We start from the raw sequence: 19,434 nt of genomic DNA, 5'->3' as shown, positions 1-19,434 counted from the left end.
TGGGAGAGAAAGACTCTGGTGATCGTTTCGTTTTTTTCTTGGCGTTTAAAAGTGACGACCAGACCAGCCGAGTACGCACAGTGTTGCATCTTACAAAACTCAAATAGTAAGATGTTGATGGCTGCGCTTTGCTCGTAAATGAGTGGCCTTTTCGTTCTATTCCTCTTATTGCTTCTGAATTTCGCGCAACAGCTCTTTCTCAGTGGGGCGACAGGACCACCAATTTCCGCCGCGTACGTGACGTTGACTGTCGTAAGAATCGGTTCCAGTCAACCGGTAAGTACGACGTGCTCTGAGCCCCCAGTGCATTTCGCTTGCCCACCTCAAATTCTGGGAAGACGCTCATTGGCGCCACAATGCCAATAAACGCTGCTGGAGATCGGTCGGGTCGCGTAGTCACCAAAACGTATTACGGAACCGCTCTGGGCAATTTATTCCCAGGTCTCACTGGCCTTTTCTCACAAGGTTGAGAACTATAAGTAATAAAACAAAAGATGAGTAGGGTCGGTGCACAAGCTACCTGGTGAAATTCATTTGTGCTGCAAAGCCTTGAGATGTGTAGAGGCACAGAGGTTCCTTCGCGAAATTAGGGCTAGAGAGGAATACGATTTTGCTTGGAAGTTAAGTAACACTGGCAGGCCACCATCAGCGGGAAAGTAGATCTACTTTCTTTAAGGCTCAAATTGAAGTGGTAGTGTCAGTTTGGTCATGACAGGCCTTCCGGTACTGAACGTCGAGCAGGGTGAGCTTTTGGCTACTTTGCGAAATTTATGCTCGTTGTACGTTGAAAGGCTCAATTGGGGTTACAGTTACCTCTTCGCTCTTCTGCTCCAGTTGTCTCGTCTGCCGCGCTGTATTTTGTGCAGAAATTTCGAGCTCTTTCTGCTTATAAGGTTTGGCTGCAAGACATTTCTTCAGCGATTTTCGTGAGCTCCCTTACTGCAGACGTGATCCGGTGCAAATGCGCGGACTGCGAACTAATTCGATGAGGCACCTTTTTAACTCGCATCGAGCTGGTCGCTATGGGAGAGCGCCAGCCAGAGCTTTTTAGAAGTGAAGGTAGGCCATGTGGGTAATGTAATCATGGTAGACGTCTACCTATGCTGCAGTGTAATACACTAGTCGCCAGCAAAGACGCGTTTTGCACTGTGGCAAGTTATTTATTTGAGAACTAAGTTCTTCAAAAAGGAAACGATCCTTGTGTCTCATCCTAGACCAGCAGTATTGAATATCAATACTGCAGCGCTGGAACAGGTGCTACGCCCCCGTCTTGAAATCTTGGTTACCCACCATGGTGTGGCTTTGGAATCCGGCGTTTGACTACTGAGTACGACGACGGGGGATAAATTCTTCTCGCGGGCTGCTGAATTTTGATGGAGGCGAAATGAAAACTGCGCCATATGCTGTGCAATGTGAGTGTGTGTTAACGAACCCCAGGCTCTCTAAATTAATCCGTTGTCCTACACTGCGGCGTTCCTTAAGCCGGCGTAAAGCACCGGGACGTTAAACTTAGCAATGAATCTTACATAATAAACTTATCCTTAGAGCATATGCGTACTGCATGAAGGAAATGAGGATTTTAAATACCGTTGAGTGATTTCTAGGAAGGCATAGCGCTTCATGGCAATAAACGTAAGCCCTATAAAAGTCGCAGTCTTCCAAAAGCCTGGGAGAGCATGGTAGAGAGAGGGTGCGGTAGATGGTCCTTGGCGATCACAAAATGAACAAGGGAGGGGAAAACCTCAGTTTGCTAGAGCCAACGTTTCGACAAGGGGACTTGTCGAAACGAAGACAAGACGAAGACAAGTACCCTTGTCGAAACGTTGGCTCTAGCAAACTGAGGTTTTCCCCTCCCTTGTTCATTTTGAAAAGCCTGGGAGAGAGTGGTTTAGAACTAATCACTGTCTTTCACCAGCCACATTCTTAAGTTTATGTGTTCCTCATTAAAGTGTGACCCCAGTAAGCGACTTCCCCTAGTAATGGATAGCGAACAAAGTTTGTGAGGGCTTGCTCCTACGCGATACCCGGATTGGAACAGATAGGGCCTTAAACGACACCTGACGCTTCCCTCTCCCTTTCCCTGCCTCCCTCGTGCATGAGCTTCACGAAGGAGGGTGCAGAGATTTCATCTCTTGCCAACAGCCAAGCGATGTGAAACATAAATGGCTTATTGCCCATCCAAGGAAAATATGTAAACCCTCGAAAAGAATGTCAATTTTTTTTTCGCAGCCGAGTGCCAAGGCTCCACAGGATGAAACATGTCCAATGAAATCGCGACTAGTCGATTTTGGCTCACCCTACCCAGTCAAACATAACAGTAGGCTGCTAGTTTTTACTCTGCTGGTAGCTAGCAAAGAAAAAAAAGCCAACAAGCAAGTTGCAACGCTTTTGGTTACGACTTGCAAGGGGTGGAATCCTACCTTTCGGGGCTAGTGGTTACTAGAGCAGGACAAAAGGGATCAACCTCTTCGGCATTATGCATATGCGGAGTGCGGCAACACCGGGGGGATTGTGCAACCCAGGTTGCTCTTCCCGAGCAACCTGTCGCGACAAATCCATTTAACTGCCACCTGCCGCGGTGGTTAGCTAGCTCACGATCCAGTGGGCAGGCGGTTAACACGCCATAAGGTCACGCGACCGAGGTGGCCTGCCTATATTGCTTCTCCGAGGATTATTCGCCCACAACGCAGACGACGACGAAACCTGATTACTGCAGAACGGTTACGTAACTGCATTCAAACGACGAAGACTCACATTGGCCAAATATAATTAACTGTTGCTGCACTGAAATAACTCACTCAGAAGGCATTAAAACAATACTGAAGATACGAAAACAAACACTTACAGAGATGGTACGAAAAAGGAAGCACACGGCAATTTCCGACGGTATTTTATATGAAGCCGCACGTCATCTGGCTCTCGTGGTGACCAGGCAACCTAACAAGATAACTGTTATAAGCAGGACTGGTCAGCATCTTCTCAAGCCACGACTTCCTTCCGTCCCCGCATCGCCCACCCATGCCTGATCAATTTTTCTTCCCCTGTCCAGGAGACAGCACAGGAGACTGTCCAGCAGCAGACCCACGCCGTGTTTGAAAAATACCTCGCCCTACCTTCTGGCCTCTACAACGGGACTCAGGGAGGAGGACATACCACCCGAGCATCGTCATCGCTCGACTCCGAGTCACATATCTCGACGCGCGGCCTACCCACGTCGACGCTTGACGACAAGATATATCATCCGAGATTACCGGCGCGATAGGCGAGCGGAAGCCTGCGCCGAACAGGAAGTCCTGCGTGCTCCCTCTCGGAGACAGTCTGCGCAACATGATGACAAATGCGTGCGCTGTAGCTGCTCGCACTGCTTGGCTCGAATGCCGACACTGAGCTTTCCTCGTGAAAAAATATAGAAGAAAGTCGGGCGCTAAAGCGGCACATTGGCGGCGTGTACGTACAGGAACGACATTCGTGCACATTACCGCGAATCAAGCTGCCTGCCTTAACGTGGTGCCAGCTCCTATTTCGAAACATCTCCAGACCCACTGCCACGGCAGCGATTGCCGGAAGCGTAGTTTATTTCGCAAATTTCTCGCTCAAAGAAGCGCCTGAAAGTGGTTCAAGTTATGTGAGGCGGTTTATTGCGACATACCTCGCTGCGCAATAAGACTCACATTAAATAGGGTATGTGCATTCGCAGTAGTGCGTGTACGAACTTGTGGACACAGATATAGACAAGAAGAAAGGCAGACATCTTTTGGACGTTTACATGAAAGGTACTGTAAAGTCTACTTTACGAAATAAAAGGGCATCAGGGTAACATTGATCAGAAACCAAGAGGTGATGCCGCCTTTTTTAAGAATCCGCATGCACATATCTATATAAACAAGTTTATTTTTTTGGCGCGCTTATGAGCATTGCTAAACAAATAAATGTGTCCTTTCGCGCGGCTCATTACTGCGTGGTAGAAATGAAACGCAAGCGCTACTTATGAAGGGAACATAATATTTCACGTTCTTTGCGCTGATCTATTTCGAGCAGCTTAAGTGATTCGCGCTGGACGTAATCGGTCCCACCACTTGTGCACTCGCGAATGGCTTACAAATAGATGTTGCGTAACGCTCACCAGGAATAATGTATCCGAGGTCTTGGACTTGAATTGTGCTCGGTAGTACATACCATTATTAAGCGAAAAAGCACTACATAAATGAGCATATGAGGTGATCTAAGCGTCGAGAGCGTATGCCTTCTTTGTAAGTGGCTCCCGGCCGGTTGCTATTGCACGCAACCGCAACGTATTATAACTTTATAACACGTATTATAACACAATATACTATAACACGCAATGTATTATAACTTGGATGCTTGGGAGATTAGTATGGTTGACCTAGGCGCCACTCGTCATATGGTGGCCGCAGCGCAAACTAGAAGCGTTTCTAGAAATTTCCTGGGCTTGCCCACGATAGTGGCAACTGAGCAGCTCTGGATATTGCTGTGGCTTATTCCTAAACGTATGCAGTATCTTCTCGAGTGCACATATGAGGACTTGAGAAGCCGAATGTATCTGGCAGATCTTGACCGCGTTCTGGATCGTTAACGTGGAACTTCATATGACAGCACCATTTCCTCATTAACCTTCTCCACACAGGAAGTGAATGATAAGGAGAAAAGGTATTCGGATGAGGTCATAAGCCTGGTGGGTTCCGGGATAAGTATTAAATTCGCTTTGTTTTCTAATGCTGGGAGGTGTCTCGTGTTCCGGACGTGATTCACGCGGTTTAATTTTTGGATTAGATGGAAGTCAGGGAGATTTGCCTCAAGTGACTTCATCCGAACCAGAATCAAGTTCGAGCCATGAATATCCGTTGTCGCTGTAAAGATGGCGTTATGTGCGGCCTTTCCAGAATGTATTCAGCCCATTCGTTCGAGAGTTCTACGAGAAATTCATGCACCAAAAGTGACCCATCGTTTTCCGCATTGACAGGTATTACTTTCGGACAAGTTCTTTGCGCAAATTTTTTAAGAGATGGTTAAAAAATGCAAGCGCTACGACTATCTGTTTTTGATCATTTAAATGAAACAGCTTGATACGAGGTGCAAGGGGAGGAGTATCATGTATTTTAGCCTATATGTGAAGAAAACACAATGAAAAGGACCATGACACATAGCGTTGTAAGCAGTTAACATCAGTTAGGGTGAACTGATAAGTACCGCTCTATACACTACGAACATTCCTGCTGTTGATACTCCGCCGACCGCGCCATTAGGATCGAAGAGGTCGAGAGGTAAAGTATGCAGGTGGTTGTTTAAGCAGAGATTGTTGAAAGTGCAAGACTAAACCGTTTCTTTTCCGAAGGACAGTGACTAGAATGAAGTATCTCTGGTTGAACGGGGTGCGTGATTGTAAATAATGATATTGAATCAGCGCCAAAGGAATACAGAAAGCACGAGCTGGTGCGAACGGCACACTGAACCAGCCGAAATGTGAACCATATCTTACAGCCGGTGATTGTCGTACATCAGCGGACATTTCACGGCATGGCCTCTTGGTTTTATTTCCGGTTTACACAGGTGCCGAGTTTCTGCTTTCTTACATCGGCATGGGCAGTACTGTCTACATATCAGTCGTAAATAATGTTCTGGAATGCGTGGCATGCGGTGCAAAAGATATAGGCTTATAAGGATGCTTTACAATAATATATATCGAATTTAGGAACACAGTTGATGAATTCCTGAATAGGCGCTTCTATATATTATGATGTTTGTCGTCACATAGAGTCAGCTGTAGGCTAAGCGCATTTTATCGCACAATATATAGATTGTCCGAACAAAAATGAATTCAAAGGCCTATGCTTTCCGAAGTGTCAGAATGAACAGAGTTAAAAAAAATATATGGTCTCAATATAAGCGAATTACAGCCTTTCCAGTTAATCAAGAGTTGAGTGCGTGCCCTTTGACTTACATAGAGCTGAAAGCAACAACTGTTCCAATACACGCAGGGGCATTTGCGCCAGAAATAATAAAGGAAGTATTATGAAATTCCCGGAAACTGCACGCGTTCCACGACAGTCTCGAAGCATTAAGACAGCCTCTAGCCCGTAAATTACACTTTCAACATCATTGCAAGCCCAGAACAACGCGACTCCTTTTGGAAACAGCTCGAGCTGCCGAGTCCAGTACAGATAAAAATGACAACTTCGCAGAACACTCGGCTCGCATATCGTATAGAGGAATCCGCCGATGAATTTATAATTAAAGCACTTGTTTTTTACCTGAGCAGCTGAGCTGAGGAACCCCTGAAGATTAATTTTTCGTCTCTGTACCAATTTTAGACAGGTTTCTGACAGAGAGACAGTCATTTCATTATTAAACTAAGAACAAGCACTCGATATATTCTGTGCCTAGTTGGCCGCTAGAACCTTGTATCCCAGGTGTGCCGGCGACAGTCAGGCATACAACAACAACAAAAAAACTATCCCTTCATGAACGTCTGAATCAAAAGAGCATCTATTGCAAGCTTTTCCAGGGCGCGTAAAACATGAAAAATTAGAAGATTAGCATCTTTACGCAACAGCTGCTAAGGGCGCTGCCGTGCTCTGAATTCACTGCCTCGAGATTAGCATCTGAATGGCTTCACGGAAATAATGATGCGGAGCATTGCTGTGAAAGGAATAGCCTTTTTATATAGCACTGAGTTTATTTTTTATGAAAAGCATAAACGGCCGTTGATTCGTTCACATCTTGACTCCAAACCAACCAGGGATAAAATTCTATTCTTTCAGAGAGCGCGCACGCTCCCGGCATACCGTTGGCCGAAAGAGCAAACTTCGGTAAAACGGAAATACGGAGTATGAGACCAGGTATGGGAAAATACAAAACTCCTGCCGGTGCTTCTTGCCAACACTGTTCTGCTCTTAGCATTCGTTTTCATCAGCAACGGCAGAAGGCAGCGTCGATAGGAAACCTAAAGGCCGAGGTGAAGTCGTGTGCACAAAGCAAAACACAGATTCCCTTCTATGGTGGAAGCCACGATCTTGAGTGACTTTTTTTTTCTCCGATATCTCAGTGCCTCCAAATATTTTTGGTTTTATCTAGAATCGTGCAGCTAGCTGATGCGCGTAAGCTTAATAATCCTGCTTTTTGTCCCGTAGGTTCTTGTAGCGCCAAAAGAGCAAGGACGCAGCCATGTAATATCGGCCCCAAAAAAGTCATTTAATTATCTGCTTTCACCCTCAACTCTGTTGTCAGGCAGCGGGACACGTGTTCTGCTTACTTTAGGTGCCGACAAACAGAAAGCACTACACCTATACACCATATTTATCAGTACTGAGTACCACCGAAGAGTCAAGCAAGCCATCCTGCGTGTGTTTTTATCATTCACTAAGAGGACCCTTTGACGCCCTGTGCATTTTTACAATCGCGGGTGAGGAGTTCAACGAGTCACCTTTTGGTGGAAAATTAAGATTGTAAAATTGTTCAGCTTCTGACTCTTTCCCGTCAGTCAACTGTCTTATAAAACTTCTGAAAGCAATTTGCATTTGTAACGCAAGTTGTCTTTCACGTCCAAAAGACTGGGATACAGATGTCTACCAATTCAAGGTCTTTTTACTATCTTATTCGTACAGCTGTGTAACCCTTATTTATATTGAAGTAGTGGTGAAAACGGTTTGAAAGTGGTGTCAGTTAATTCCTAGAGACATTCGGAGTGCAATTTTGCCACGGCAATTATGTGAGACTTCATTGCTTGCGCCTTATGTATGATAAAAACAGTGAACGAACCCTGCACGTAGATGTGAGTGAGCAGAGCAAAGTTTTATGCTCTGTCCGTAATCTCAGACAAAAATTTTGAAAATCGTAAAATTGTAATACACTCTTATGGAAATGTTGAAGGCAATGGTGCAGTCTTCTGATATGTACCCAGACCTTTCTTTTGAAGTGTCTTCATCGATAGCATCGAACAGTTGGGACTGTCACAGAAAACGAATAGGGCACGATGTTGACGATAGCAAAAATGTTAATATAAGTCTGACTTTGGGTGATCTGCGGTTATATGGATCGTTATTGTGAAATCATACATTCTATGAAAAAATTACGTTCATAAACGGTTTACCGCTTAAAAAATGCTATTGTGCAGAATTGTCGGGTATTCTAAGCCTGAATAAACTTCGCGCAGAGCAATGCCTTGTAAAGGAACCCTAGGAATCTGTTAATAAGCAAGTAGGCTGCAAGGTTGTCTGTAAACCTCTAAAGTTAGTCGGACGGCGATTGTAGAGGCACGACATGCACTTGTAGTCGGGCGCATAATAAGCTTTTGTTTATTTATTTTAGACAGTGAAACGCCATTGAATGGCGTTGTGTAGAGCGAATCATCGGCTTCAGTGTGGCTCAGCGCATTAACAGGCGTTTTTGCATAAACAACAGCACGGGCAATCCTGAGCAACCGGTGTCACAATTTAGCGGCATAATCGAATGGGTCTTCTAAAGCACTATGAACGCGAAGCAGTCCCTGTGCGCCACTTTATTCAATAGCGTTTTGCTTCAAAGTACAGTCAACGAAAAACTAGAGCATATTTTTCTTGTTTTCAGTATGTTGCCTTGTAGCTGACGCGCACTGAAGGGCCAGCTGTACCTATTAGATATGAACGAGAGCTTTTCGAGGATATCTCGTACAGTGAGAGGCAGCATGAAAATATTAAGAGCACAGGGCTCAAGCTCGCCACAACCAAGAGAGAGAACAAGGCCGACAAGTTTATGACAAGCTGTATTACACAGTTTCTAGCCACGCTAAAAAATTTAATTCCCACGAGAACCGATCACTCTGATAACAGATACAAAAGATGAGGTACCTATAGCGGTACTTCTTCGGTTTATTCACTACACAAAACCTACCTTGATGCATATATTAACGTTAGAGCTTAATTTCGATATTATCGTAGCACACAAAAATTGCGTAATTGGCCCTTCTTGAGCTTTGATCGATACGATCCTCCGGAATATGTGCGCGTATTAGGCATTGGAGTCCTTTGTTCTAAATCCTCGAAATAGCGTGCCTGTCTACCTACCTTCTTAACAAGTACTAGAATCACATCCGAAAGTGTCCAAGAACTTGTATGCAGTCTTCAACATTTGCTCCTATTTCTGAGGTGAACAGTTTCACGCAACCCAATTTAAAAAAAAAAAAGATTGTTCACGAAGTTTCGGGACGAATTTAAAAATTTTAAGTTTCTGCTTGCCCCTTAATCCTTAACTTTTCCCTTATTCCGTTCTTCAGAAAGGAGCGGTAAAAGTACAAAAAAGTACTTTACAGGAAAATTCATACCGAATTCTTTGGACCGCAAGTAACGTCAATGCTTTGTGCTTCGATGCTGCTGTGCATTCGCTCCTCATTGTTATCGGCAGACGTTAAGCAATACTGCGAATATGAAACCTCAAAGAGCCTCCTTGTGTGTTAGTTGATGCTGCGGCATAAACTGCATAAACACATGCGCACGAGGTTTGTGCCCAACCTGCTTGTTCGGGAAACGCAAACAACGCCGGACCTCAAAGGACGCAGCGGGCACACCACACCACAGTAATATAAAAATCACGTGAGTGTGCGTTGTTGATCTATTCTCTTGCGGTGCTTCACAAGTTATGATGCACTCAATCCGTATTTCCACAGTGGTGCTGCTTATTGCACTAAATAACCTTAGCTTGTTCATGCTGCCAGGCTGTTTGCCGAGCGATTCCACTTTTCCAGAATACTGGAACCTCACGATAATGCAATTGCGCAATCTACTCAGTTCGCTTTTGTGCCTCGGGCTGCAAGTTTCGTTACAGCAAAGGTGCTATGACCTCAGCTTACGTAATAGCCCTCATGTTTCGCAAATGTTGCTTAACACATTGCACTCGCATCTTCTCGTGCTCCCGCCAGTGCGTATTCACTTCAGTCAACACCGCTGTCGATGATATATGTGGCGCTGGATCAAAGTTCTGTTCTCGCCTTTCCGGTGTTCAACAATGCTTAAATAACTGGACTGAAACTGAAAAGAACAACAAGAAATAGAACATAAACGCACAGACTGTGGAATTCAGCACGGCAGCAGCAACCATCGATCAGGACGACATAGTCTGAGAGCTTCATTCCTTCCTTTCACCCCAGTTTGTTCTCTCTTACCCTCTACACAGTCCCCACCTTTAACTCGTGTTCTCACCAAGCACAAACAACGAACGACTCAAAAAGAAGAACTGAGCAAAGACGCAAAGGAAATGAAAACACGAAGAGCCGGTTTCCCGGGCGGAGGGAAAATGAAACACGATGTCAGGGCAAACATAAGACGAGCCTAAATCATGGCATCCGAGCAGCGGCAAACAAAGACCCGAGCGACGGTGTGTTTGTGTGTATACGTGTATGAAGGGGACGAGGGGGGGAATCGAATTTCCAGGAGCCGCCGCTGTCACCCAGGACGAGCTCGGGCCATACATCGTCTTCGTGGTGGCCTCCACGAGCCGTTCGGCCGCTCACAGCGCCCCTTGCGGACGGTGGAAGAGGATTGAAGCCGAGAGCTTCCTCCGCTAACCAAACCGCCGCCGCCGCGAAGGTTTGGACGGGAGACGGTGCTCCTTGCTTCTTGCAACACAGAGCCGACGCTCTACGCGCGCGTTGCAGGACAGCCAGCGCTCGAGAAGGAAATGCCTTAACGTCTGCCACCTTTATTCCTCTTTTTTTCTTCATTCGCTCCTTGATCCGCGCGCAGGACACAAAGAGTGAAGGAACAGTGCGCTCCGAGAAATACGGACTTGTTGAACGCTGCATGGCGCAAGACTGAGAGCGCGGAAGCATTGTATTCGTGCGCCGAAAGACAATCTTCTAGGGACTTCCCTTTCAGCCTCCCTCTGTTAGGATATTTGATTTCGCGCCGGAATGTGTTTCCGTGCCTTGCAGAAATAGGGTAAAGGAGCGGCATGGCCTTTATTGTACGTGCTTCGAACACTCCCAAATAACTTCCAGCTCATCTCATTTGATTTCCAGGCGGACTTCCATCTGTGCGCTGCAAGGAGGTAAGGTTCAAGATGGAATGACATTTTAGTCACAGGTGCAAACAGAGAGAGCGGTACATAAGAGGCGGCAGTAAATCATTATGGTGGTCCCTCGTTGAGATGAGAATGTTTGCAATATGTGCCAACTTTTGGTGAGAAACAATCAATGAGAAAACACTGCCTTTGCATTGATAAATCACCTTTTTCATTTCTGTTTCTGACTAGTGCAGCTCCTTTTAGCCTTCCAGATTACACTGCAAAAAGGAATACTCCTAAATGGGAATAAAAAGGGAGTAAGATATCGTCTAGCGCTCTCTTTTTTAAAGGGTGTGCTCCGTTCAACTTTATTCCTTTTTTACACCTTTGTGTTTAGAGTGTAGCGTCTTGAAGCAACGCTGAAGTCGAGATATTGCAGCGAAACACTCTATACGCTTTACAGATCGATCATTGTTATTCTTTTAAATTCACTCCATACGCAAGTTGTGAGTAGGAGACGGTAGTCTTACTGCACGAAGGCTGGTAGTTGGACAGTTTTCCTCACTTGTATAATCTTTTGGGAATAAGGGACATCGCCTATACGTATACTTGAGCATGATAAACCAGGTATTTATTCATCACTCTCTGAGTGTCGTTGTTTTATAGAATTCATTTAGAAGGAGCAGCCATCCATTTTTCTCTTCCCAAAATTATCATCCACCTAAGAGCGGAAAAATCTGTCCTGCGTCCCCGTGACCCCTCGAACTTTACCTATTTCCTAAAGAGATTCAGCAGAGTTTTATTGAAATCTATGTTTGACGCCTCTGCAAAATCATCTTTCGATCTCAACTGACGGCATATTCTAGTTCATGCTCCTTGAACGAAATAGCAGAAGTTCTTTGACTCAGAACAGTTCTTCCGTTGGATGGTGCGGAAACGTTTTAAGCTTTTTACGGCGTACTAAAATGCCGGGACAGAAGGAATGTATTTAAATTAGGATCATTGTTGTGCTTGTGACACGTATTTATTGCAGCGTGTAAAAGTTACACCGTGTGCAGCATTCTGGGACAAAAATTTCGAAAATTCCAAAATTGTAACTTAGTGGTATGTAAATATTGAAGATAATGACCTATTCTTTTGACATGTAGCAAAATCTCCCTTTTAAAGTGTTTCCACTGATCGCATTGAACACTTTTGATGATAGCGAAAACGTTAACAGGGAAAAAAAGGCAAGACTGCCGTCGAATGATCTTCGGATATATTGAATGCTATAGTGAAATCTTACATTGTATGAAAAATTGCGCTCATAACCGGTTCCCCGCGAAAATATTCTTTTGTCCAGAATAGTTGGGTATGAAGGCAAGGCCACGAAATGAATTTCATTGTAACCTGGCCATAGTGATAGCTACGAGTATTGCATTTTGTCAACGGCATTGTATGGAAATCTTCCAGCTATCGTACTCTCTAGGCAGGGCATGAGTAAGCGTGAAGGTCTGCACGCTGGCGAAAAGAAAAAAATGCAGGTGGACCAATAATCAATAAAGCAGGAATCTCGCTGTGCTTTCAAGTTAATTCTCATGGCTACTAGCTCCTGTCTTGGGATCCTAGAGACCAGAGTTCGGCCCCACATTTTTAAGACTGTGCTTGCATTTGCATCAGAAGGCTTACAGACCTCTGGCTGCAGTCCAAGACAATACTGGAACACAAAGAGCTAATCACATTTATTATATCTGGTGAACGACTGTGAATAGTGGTTTTTGTGTAGTCTTGGTTTTTAAGCCCCAAAGGGTCTCTTTTATTTCATATTTACTTATTTATTGATATTGCAGTGTCGCTTTGAGTACAAGCAGGGGTGAGCACAAAATGTCCCAATGAAATACCATAAAATTCAAATACACTTGCATACACGGACCTATGATACGATCGTGTGCATATTACAGTATACACACACATATCAAATGAACACATTACAAAGTTATCACACTGAAGGCTCTCAGATTGGCAAGAAACGTTTCCACATTTGGGCTATCTGGTACGCGCTTCGGCAGTTTGTCCCAGTTGCAATTTTGTTCGCAAAAAATGTGTATTTAAACGTATTACTATGGGCTCGATATTCTTGAATTATGTGTACTTGCGCTAGAAACATAGGTAATGAACTGGTCACTATTGATTTTGATTAAATTTTTATGGATTATATACGACAACTTCAGTTTGGCCTCTGTCTATATCGCCTAAAGTGATTCTAAGCCAAGAAAGTTGATCATTTTTGTTACGCTCTCAGTTCTTCTCTGTTTATTGCAATTAAACTCGGCGGCGATCTTTTGCATTTTTTATAGCTTAGCTATGTTTTTTGCTTGTATGGACCCCATAAACAAGACGCGTACTTGAGGCGAGGCCGCACCATAGCTTTATACGCCGCGAACTTCACCTGCAATGGAGCTCGCAAACACGAAAGCGACTTGAGGGCAGTCGTGCAGATAGTGTCAATATGAGTATCCCATTCCAAAGTGTTAGTGATTTGAACTCTAAGGTATTTTACAACTGAGGGTTCTGTGAGTGTCTCGCCACCTACAGTGTATGGGTGTTGCAGAACCGTATTCTTTTTATATATCCAGAGTATCATGCACTTCCGAGGATTAAGAAGCATGTCCCATTCTGAGCACCATATCAATATTTTACCTACATTATTATTAAACTTAACTTTATCTGCCGTGGAGCTCACTGGGCAAAGGAAAAGTTCATTTCCTTTCGTGTATTTTCAGGAGAGTTTGTTGCTCATCACCTAATTTTTGAAGCATGGGACAGTGAACGTCTGGAGCATCAGCGCGAATCATAGCATAGTGAAGCATAATTTGCCATAACAAAGAGAAAATTTAGGCCTATCTTGAGCGAAAAGTGGAAGTCGTCTGTGCGCATGCGCTGCTCCTCTTGTAAGTTCCCAGTACCATCTAACCTCCATACCCTAATTTTCATGCACGTGACCGAGAACGGCTAAAACAAGATCGGGAGTCACTGCTCTACTTACGCAAGTTTTAATTTACTCATTAATTGCCAGGCGAAGTATTTTTCCCCTCACCAAAGACAAAAACTCCGAGCTCCTTATTCTACACGAAGGAACAGTTACTGCGCGCATGTGTTACCGCAAAGGCAAGTTCTTCGATTCGCAAATTGATCCGTCTACTTGGTGGTTTAAGGGTAGCGGAGTGGATTCCAAGAGAAGGCAAACGTAGCAGGGGGCGGCAGAAAGTTAGGTGGGGGGATGAGATTAAGAAGTTTTGCGGGGATAGGGTGGCCGCAACTGGCAAAGGACAGGGTTAATTGGGGAGACATGAGAGAGGCCTTTGCCCTGCAGTGGGAGCAGTCAGGCTGATGAGAATCATTACCTGGTGGTTAGGAAGGCCAGCGCAGGCAGGCTGCCTTTTGATTAAAGAAATTAGACGAGTCACAGCGATCACTAATAGCTGGGTTTTATTTCCTGAGCGCCTGTTTCTGTGTACGCCCATATATATATATATATATATATATATATATATATATATATATATATATATATATATATAGTCTTTATGAACGAAGGGAGAGCAAATGCAAGAATCAACTATCCTTCGACAAAACACTCCACGTTTACCTTTTTACGATTTCAGAAGTTATCTTTTGTTAACAATTGGCAGTGCAATATCGCACTAAAGTAACAGGAGTTCTGATGACGACCTCGAGGTAGCAAATTCTGTTCTTCAACTATAGAACGCAACCCCTGTTGTCTGCCTGCATTCTCTGCCTAATGTGCTCGTCCCAACAAGTCCCAACAACAGCTGGCGCAAATGTTATGTAGCTATAATTTTCAATCCTGCTGGACTCTGACACGGAACACGGACCTGTGTGTCGCCTTCTCAACGAAATACTGTTGTCGTCGTTGAAATGCTCGAAATAGAAATAGAAGTTCTGACTTTGCCATTATGTCCACGGCGTGCGTGATTTCTCATTATGTAGAAATTAAGCTCAGTACTGACTGAAATCTCTCGTTCAACGACGACGTGCGGTAATCAGGTTCTCGTCAACAATGTTTTAAGTATCACACTCTGCGACTCAGCCAATACAAATAGCAAAGTTTAAGTTCCCGCTGTATTGATGCATTTTTGATATCTGCTGTGGTGGAAGTTTCAGCAATAAAGTACCTACTAACGCACTTGTGTGGGTTCATTTGCCGACTTAAACCTGCGATGTTTCGAATTATTCGATGTCCTCCAATGCGGTGTCCCTTATAGCCTGAGTCCATTTATGTTGTTAGCACCAAAAAAACCAAACGAAGCCTTCCGTACACTTCGTTTGCTGACACACATCCAATTGGAAATTGGACGGCAGGTGGGAGAAAAAGAGAAAGCAATGAGCAGTTCACACTAATCGCTCAACAACACCTCCGAACTAAAGAAATTAAGAAGGAAAGAATGCAAACAAGAGATAGAAAAGCAATGTTAGTCACGAAATCAGTGGGAATACCAAATGGCGCTCTCGAAAGCAAGCTGCCGGCTTCTGATGTGAAAAAAATAATCTAAGGCTGCCTATTCAGAAAAAAAAAGAAACGATGAATATCTAGTGAGGTTAATATTCAGTCTGCTCACCGACCTTCGACATAGGCATAAAATAATCGGTCACTCACAGCACCCAGCCGATTCATCATCGAGGGGAGCAAAATCACCCGTAACGAAAACGTGAGGCGCGCCCCCAACCAGACCCCGCCCATCCCACAGCGGACGGACAGACACGCGCCCGATAATGGAGAAGCAACGTTCCTCTTCCAACGCCCTGTGCTTCGCTACACAGTCAGAAGCAGCCCTCCACTCGCTAGACGAAGTCGCCCGCCTAATGGAAATGAGAAAGTTGGATGTAAAAGGGTGATAGTCGTTCGTTAAACTTTTTGATACATCGCGAGAAGGCGTCGCGCCCGCTGCTACTTTTAACGAGAAGGACCGTCTCCGTCCTCATTATCATCACACGGAGAAGGGCACACTTTTTCCAGAAACAAAAACAATGCTTCAAAATAATATGCTCAACGATGCTGGAGAGAAAGACAGATTCCGAGAGGTGAAAATAAAAGAAATGAAGGAAACTTAAAGCTTGAAGAAACAAAAATTTAATTTCCCTTACGCTGAGTGAAACGCAAGTAATGACAAAAAAAAAATCTCGTAGCATGGCGACGTTGGGAACAGACATTTGATTGTATTTGATTTCTTTTCGAGTGCGGAGAAGATTGAGTGTTTCGAGAAGCGCCTGCACGTACCCCGCCTTCTTGTTCAGCGGTGACAGCATTGTCCACTTATTAATGACTGCGCGAACAGGAGCATCTTTGTTTTTATATTCTAGCAGTCACTAACAAGGCTTTCGAGGTTGCAACGTCGGGCTGTGAGCTGAACGCCAAGAAAAGCGATATATTTAGCCTAGTGTCGATTGACAGCGTAACACGACTAAAGGATTATTCCGAGATATGAAATGAGGCGTTAAAATATTGCAGCAACTGGGTCCAGAACGGTAGTGTTGTGAGCGGTATAATATGAACGACGGCTGTGTCTAGAGAGGTTTCAAAACATAACGGAAAGCACGAAACGGGCTATGTACGTGCTGCTAGGATTTTTCAAACCCTAAAAAATAAACCTCTGGTGTTTCCGCTTTCGAATAAGAGATTACGACAGGAATAAAAGAAAAGTTACTGTGAAGACCTACGAGCACATCCGGTGAGACTCTACGAAAATAAAACATTGTGCAATGTCAGTGCTGCAGAAATAATGTACGGGCTGTCATAAACTGGGACCGCTTGTAATCCGGCCGACAGTGGCCTGCACGTGTCATCCGTCTAGAAACTGGAGCTTTGGAACTTTGTGGCCCTGCATTTTTTGTGTTTTTCTCGGTTCACTGCGTCTGCCAGCACCACGCACGCAACAGCTCAAATTCTATGCCGTCGCACTCAAGACACGATGCTGGATTGTGCTGCCCAGTAGAGTGTTGAGATTGGGCCCAAAATTCTCTAGTTTTTGTGATTGACTAGCTCCCTCCAATGTGTGAGAGCAGACAAAGGTGACGCATTTTAAAAGGACGAATGAAGCAATGCCTTTTAAAGAGGGAATTTTATTTTCAGAAATAAACGCTTCCGGCAACTTAAGTGGTTAGGCGCGTAGTTAGGGACTCCAGGACCCAGGGTGGTCTATATGCCTTTTAGAGAATAGCCTCGACCTGTCCGCCTTCCCATTGGTTGATGTGTTGATTGGGAAGCCTATAGGCGGCTCTGCAGGTCACGAGAACTATGACCATCTTAAGCGTGTCCTCTTCCCTCATCCTTTTCCTCCGGTAGGCGCCTCTTTCGAACAATGAGATCCTTTGGTGAGTGTTTGGCACTTATGCTTTTGCTGCCGATGATCTTGATGCGCCGATGTTTTCCAGGGTACAACGACACCAACAAGAAAAACAGTACTGAGCGCAAGCCAGGGCCTTTCCAGGCGGACATGGTTTTGCGCTACAGCTTTTCTATACGGCAAGTAATTAAATTTACACATTTGTGCAGAATATGAAACATCCTGGCACACTGTAGTGAGCGCATTTTGTACAGGTTCACGTGGTGCCTGTTCAACATACGAAGGAAATGTAAACATAGAAGTGAGGAGAAATGTTTCAGATTAGCGCAGAAGGCGGATTAAAAGCGGAGGGTGTATTGCGGCCCTAGTCAACCGGCTCGATAATGCCTGTTAGCTAAAACGTCTCCGCATGCTACGTCAAGAGCCTCTGTCACGTGCAAGAGGAAAGGAAATCAAAGAATAGGAAGACGACAACCGCGATATAAAAGAACATGGTATGGTGTGGAAGAGGGGGGGAAAGGAACACAGGAGAACGTGGCAGCATCGAAGGTCAATCTTCCTTGTTCCAGCCGGTGTGCGGAACAAAGTGTGGCCGTAGCATGTCAGGAATCCTTCGGCTGGGAGAGTGCATCTTCGGCTACTGTTCCAATCATGTGATCCTGCGTTTCCTACAGAGCCACTTCAGGGGTTCTAGCATTGCCTCGCCTCTTCGTGAGATCTAGCGGCTTCCCCGACCACCTGTAACGCCCAGGGGTTCCTCTGACGCTGAGTCCACTGTCAACCCGTTGTGCACAGAGGTTCCTCCGACGCCGATGCTGAAGGCAGTACAATGCGACGCCTAGTGGTTATTGCCAGCCTAGGCCTTCAGTCCGTGCGGCGCAAAGATTTGTCATGTCTCGAAAAGCGCACCCACAATTTTTGAATGCCGAGAACAAAAACTCCGAATTCTCTTCGCATTTACTGTTTTTGGATTTTGTTTGACTTTGGGTTTCTTTAGGTGTCGTTAGGTTAGTATGTCGTGCATTCTTATAAATAACAGTGTTTGTTCTGGTTTTGTTTATAGGTTTTGTGTCGTAGTGTTTGCTGTTGTCTAGCGTGTCTTAAATGTGTTCGTGCAGTTACCGAGCTTGGCATGTTCCTTCAGTCTGCCTGAGCGTTCTCCTTTCAGACTTTGACAGTCTAGTGCGCGCTGCTACCTATGAAAAGTTGTATTGGTGGCTGTCAAAGCGTGAGCAGTCAGACCTAACACAAACAGTTACTTCTCTTTAATTTTCAAGCAGTGTATCACGGGAAATGGCAAACTATTTTTTAGGTCACAAGTCCTGTACGACGGCATTGCCTCTTTAAGACATACCTTGACTACCCTAAACCTCTAAAGCTTGATTCAGAATTTCATCAATAAAGACTAGTGCTTAGGATCAGGATGTAGATATCGAACGAGAGCGCTAAATCTCAACTGAATTTTCATTTCGACAAACACACATAAATAACATTAGCTGGAGCATGTGCGGAAGGCACTGGAACAAAGAAAATCGTCACTGTTCCACACATGGCCAACTGTCTCCAGCATACATCAGTTCCTTTTGTGGCAAGGCAAGAGAAGGCGTCGTGACGCAATTATCATCTTCCCTGCTAATATATGATTCACAAAAATGACCTCGATCTGGAGACGCAGTTCTTCATACCTCGCACGAGTCCTGCACACTATCCTTACTGGTAATGCATCTACTAACAATTACAACACGAAATAAGGGTGGCTTTTTAAAACACCGGTGATACAGTGAGGCGTGTCAATGTGTAGTAGAAACGACTTGCTGGCTGCTCCAAAACTGTAGAATTCTCTCTTGTGTCACTGTGTGGATGTGTTCTGAATGGTGCGAGACCGCTGTACGAAGATGTATGTTTTTCTGAAAAGCAGTGTAAGACATAATTTAACAGGCGCCGTATGAAGAATTCTGTCCGGCCTTGATATGTAGTCTTCAGACAGTCTACTCAGTGCCAAGGCCCTGCCGCTTTTTTGTCGAAAGAACTACTAGTCCCATTACGAGAAAAGCCGGCTGCGTTGTTGTGTGTACTCGCACATGATACAGAAGATCTC

General features: G+C 44.7%; 1 protein-coding gene across 3 annotated transcripts in view; it reads right to left on the bottom strand.

Moving 5' to 3' along the window:
• Window positions 1-19,434, bottom strand: part of LOC149339582 (neural cell adhesion molecule 2-like) — a 177,177-nt gene that overhangs the window by 67,168 nt on the left and 90,575 nt on the right. The window contains exons 1-2 of one of the 3 annotated variants that reach the window (XR_016283533.1): window positions 2,920-3,205; window positions 2,846-2,885 (exon numbers count right to left, since the gene is read on the bottom strand). The exons of the other annotated variants lie outside the window; for them this stretch is intronic. The gene's annotated coding sequence lies outside the window, so the exon portion shown is untranslated. Of the gene's footprint in view, window positions 1-2,845; window positions 2,886-2,919; window positions 3,206-19,434 lie in introns of those variants that run through there. 3 annotated transcript variants of the gene reach the window in all.

Source organism: Amblyomma mixtum, chromosome 6, assembly GCF_055824585.1.
Source record: "Amblyomma mixtum isolate Tamu chromosome 6, ASM5582458v1, whole genome shotgun sequence".
Lineage (NCBI taxonomy): Eukaryota > Metazoa > Arthropoda > Arachnida > Ixodida > Ixodidae > Amblyomma > Amblyomma mixtum.
This window is presented reverse-complemented; position numbering and strand designations above follow the sequence as displayed.